General features: G+C 42.7%; 6 non-coding genes across 6 annotated transcripts; all 6 read left to right on the top strand.

Annotated features, from left to right (window-relative positions):
• Positions 1 to 1,173: 1,173 nt before the first annotated feature.
• Positions 1,174 to 1,246, top strand: trnat-cgu (transfer RNA threonine (anticodon CGU)). Its single transcript has one exon. It is a non-coding gene; the product is annotated as a tRNA-Thr (tRNA).
• Positions 1,247 to 1,592: 346 nt separating this feature from the next.
• On the top strand, positions 1,593 to 1,665 carry trnas-cga (transfer RNA serine (anticodon CGA)). Its single transcript has one exon. It is a non-coding gene; the product is annotated as a tRNA-Ser (tRNA).
• Positions 1,666 to 2,091: 426 nt separating this feature from the next.
• Positions 2,092 to 2,165, top strand: trnat-ugu (transfer RNA threonine (anticodon UGU)). Its single transcript has one exon. It is a non-coding gene; the product is annotated as a tRNA-Thr (tRNA).
• A 107-nt stretch (positions 2,166 to 2,272) lies between these two features.
• trnat-ugu (transfer RNA threonine (anticodon UGU)) lies at positions 2,273 to 2,346 on the top strand. Its single transcript has one exon. It is a non-coding gene; the product is annotated as a tRNA-Thr (tRNA).
• A 362-nt stretch (positions 2,347 to 2,708) lies between these two features.
• Positions 2,709 to 2,782, top strand: trnat-agu (transfer RNA threonine (anticodon AGU)). Its single transcript has one exon. It is a non-coding gene; the product is annotated as a tRNA-Thr (tRNA).
• A 393-nt stretch (positions 2,783 to 3,175) lies between these two features.
• On the top strand, positions 3,176 to 3,248 carry trnat-cgu (transfer RNA threonine (anticodon CGU)). Its single transcript has one exon. It is a non-coding gene; the product is annotated as a tRNA-Thr (tRNA).
• Positions 3,249 to 4,000: the final 752 nt, after the last annotated feature.

Raw genomic sequence — 4,000 nt, 5'->3', positions numbered from 1 at the left:
GTAAACTTACGGGAACATCCTCTTTTTATTCACCAAGCAATTCACAGTGATAAACATGATCTAAACCCACTATTCATCTTGGAATTATATGTCAGAATACTGAAGATGATCACCACTTCTGCTTCACAGGGACTGCAGCATAACATCCATGACTTGATGTGTTATTGTTGTTTAAAGTCACTGTTATTGTGATCAGTGTTTGCTTTAGTGTATATAGTGTACATATGTAAAATTCCAGTTTTCTTGGGGCTGCTAAAACAGTGTTTAATATAAAACATAGTTTTGTAGCAAATAACATCAAAAGAAAATGTGATAAGATTCGTTCACAAGCGTTTTCTCTGATGTTGTATAGTTTCTCATTGTTTTTTATTACAACAGACTGAGTGAAATTACATTTAAACCGTTAAAAGGTCTGCATTTGGTCTTTGACTCAAACATCAAGAATCTGTGTATGAAACTCAACAGTTGGGACCAACAAATGAAAAGCTTTCAGCCTTGCAATGCTGTGAGTCATGGATGAGTTTTGTGCTTTGATGATACCCAGAATGCATTGCGTTTATCTTATGAGGTTTTTTGGTTTTATTCTTGATGTCTGCTTGATGTCTGATGTCTGAACATTTGTCACGTGACTGACGTGCTGTTTAAAGACATGCAGTATATTATTTAATTTCAAACAATATCATTCACAAGTCCCCCCCAACAGATAACAGTGATGTTGATAGGGATAATGATAGAGCTTGGTTATTAAGGTTATGCGTATTTGGCGTGCTGTCCGGGAAGCGGGCTCCGAGCTCGCCAGATCTATCCGAACCCGAAACACTCTACCTTAGTACTGGTGAGTGCGCCGAGCTCAGAAACCGGTCTGAGGCCAGAGCGCACCCCCATAAAGCGAGAAAGTGGGACAGCCGCCGGAGTACGCATACCCCCCAACTCGATGCTGAGCACTTTGGAGGCATGGCCTGCGTTCTGGAAGAGAAAAGAGGATGAGGGCTCCTTAGGAGATGTGGTTCGTTATAAGACAAAAAAAGGTGTAGGGTTTCCCCTGAGGATGGTTGAGACTGAGAAGATGAAATGAGGGTGGACAGAAAATTTGACAGGTGTACATAAATCAATCAAACTTTTTGACACACAGTATATGATAACACTACATTTACATTTGTAGTGTTGGGCGTAGGCGCCGTGGCTTAGCTGGCAAAGCACCTGTCTCGTAAACAGGAGATCCTAGGTTCAAATCCCAGTGGAGCCTAGTGTGTGTGCTCTTTGTTTACTACTCCCTTGTCTTTGTAGACAGATTTATTCCGTTCTCCTGGGAATAGTTTTGTCATGCGCCTGATCGCTGATGAACAGGGACAGGAACAGCATTCAAGGCTCTTTGGCGCAATGGTTAGTTCGAGTCCCACCAGAGTCGAGGTTGATTTAGTTTGCAGAAAACTCCCCAAAATCGTGACTAGGGAAGGATATGTTGCTACATGAAGAGGGTACACACATTCAATAACTCTTAAACAATCCCTTTGCATGTTTTCCTCCATTTTACTGTGAGTTTTTGCCCCTTTGTTACTTTTCAGTCACATGACCTGCAGGCATTGGGCGTAGGCGCCGTGGCTTAGCTGGCAAAGCACCTGTCTCGAAAACAGGAGATCCTGGATTCAAATCCCAGCGGAGCCTAGTGCCTTGGCGTTTCTTGTTGCACATCTTTTCGTATTTGAAAGAAGGGTTTTGTTATTTTAAATGTTCCAGAAACACCCAAGAAGTGAACATGCTCATCACATCCTGCTTACCTGCACAGTATTGCAGCACTGAAGTGATGGTGGATGTCAAGCAGTCCACAGAAAAATCGGACTTGTGTGGCAAGTTTCAGTTAAAAAACATTTTGTCAAGTTCACAAACTGTAATTGTTGTATCAAAAATGAAGACCGTGACTGTTTTGAAATAAACTGATCTATTCATGACTGACTCTGTCCCAGTGTGGACCTCGGTTCCCATACCCCTGTCAAAGGAGACCTCTTCCATGATTCCCATCTCTCCTTAATTGTTTGTTTTCCCCTTTGTAACTGGTCAGTCACAGTCATCACAAAACCGCTTTTTGGAGTTGGCGCCGTGGCTTAGCTAGTCAAAGCGCCTGCCTTGTAAACAGGAGATCCTGGGTTCAAATCCCAGCGGTGCCTGGGAAGTTTGTGTGATTCCTTTGTGATCTTTAGACTAGGGAAACCTAGCCATTGCCCCTCGACATGTAGTTTTACTCATTACCCTGTTAAAACCGCTTTTTGGAGTTGGCGCCGTGGCTTAGCTGGTCAAAGCGCCTGTCTTGTAAACAGGAGATCCTGGGTTCAAATCCCAGAGGTGCCTGGGAAGTTTGTGTGATTCCTTTGTGATCTTTAGACTAGGGAAACCTAGCCATTGCCCCTCGACATGTAGTTTTACTCATTACCCCGTTTAAACTGCAAAGTTTGGAAATATTTAAGAGATGATGGATGGGCATTAATCCTCGCAAAAGCTGGATGCGTGTGCAACGTGACGTAGGAATAATGTGTGGCGTGCAGGGGTAAAATATACTCTCTAAACGTTGAGGAAAATACTGCAAACCTTTCAGTTGCTAGAGATGGGGCTTCAACCTGTCGACTGCCTTCTGCATCAACTTGATACTTTGTCATCATGTTTTGGCCCCTTTCGTTTTTTCAGTTACATGTGCTGTGATCATTCCGGGTCATGGCGCCGTGGCTTAGCTGGTCAAAGTGCCTGTCTAGTAAACAGGAGATCCTGGCTTCAAATCCCAGGGGTGCCTAGTGTGTGTGCTCTTTGTTTACTACTCCCTTATCTTTGTAGACAGATTTATTCCTTTCTCCTGGGAATAGTTTTGTCTTGCGCCTGATGCCTGATGAACAGGGACAGGAAGAGCATTCAATGCTCTGTGGGGCAATGGATAGCGCATTGGACTTCTAGATTGAGTAATGTGGGCATTCAAAGGTTGTGGGTTCGAGTCCTACCAGAGTCGTGGTTGATTTAGTTTGCAGAAAACTCCCCAAAATCGTGACTAGGGAAGGATATGTTGCTACATGAAGAGGGTACACACATTCAATAACTCTTAAACATCCCTTTGCATGTTTTCCTCCAGTTTACTGTGAGTTTTTGCCCCTTTGTTACTTTTCAGTCACATGATCTGCAGGCATTGGGCGTAGGCGCCGTGGCTTAGCTGGCAAAGCACCTGTCTCGTAAACAGGAGATCCTGGGTTCAAATCCCAGCGGAGCCTAGTGCCTTGGCGCTTCTTGTAGCACATCTTTTCGTATTTGAAAGAAGGGTTTTGTTATTTTAAATGTTCCTGAAACACTCAAGAAGTGAACTTGCTCATCACCTCCTGCTTACCTGCACAGTATTGCAGCACTGAAGTGATGGTGGATGTCAAGCAGTCCACAGAAAAATCGGACTTGTGTGGCAAGTTTCAGTTAAAAAACATTTTGTCAAGTTCACAAACTGTAATTGTTGTATCAAAAATGAAGACCGTGACGGTTTTGAAATAAACTGATCTATTCATGACTGACTCTGCCCCAGTGTGGACCTTGGTTCCCATACCCCTGTCAAAGGAGACCTCTTCCATGACTCCCATCTCTTCTTACAGTTGTGTTCAAAATTATTCAACCCCAAATGCTGTAAATGGTTTTAGGGAATTTAGTGTACATTTGTAATTGTATTCAGAATGAAATCCTACAAGGACTTCTTAAATAACCATATGCAACTAAAATGACATCAATTAGTTTTGTAATACAGTAGTAAATGTTTCTTTTGTGAATTCTTCATTGACATAATTATTCGACCCCTTAAAGACTACCACTCTGAAGAACAGAGGTTCAATGAAGTGTTTTCAATCAGGTATTGAAAACACCTGTGGATATCAGGGAGCAGCAATAAAGCCTAATAAGCACCAATTAGGCAGCTTTAAAATGACTGTGATACTCAGCTCCTTCTAGACATTTACTGGTGTGGTTACAAACATGGTGAGGTCGA

The sequence above is a fragment of the Triplophysa dalaica genome, chromosome 5 (genome assembly GCF_015846415.1).
Source record: "Triplophysa dalaica isolate WHDGS20190420 chromosome 5, ASM1584641v1, whole genome shotgun sequence".
In the NCBI taxonomy this organism is placed as follows: Eukaryota; Metazoa; Chordata; class Actinopteri; order Cypriniformes; family Nemacheilidae; genus Triplophysa; species Triplophysa dalaica.
This window is presented reverse-complemented; position numbering and strand designations above follow the sequence as displayed.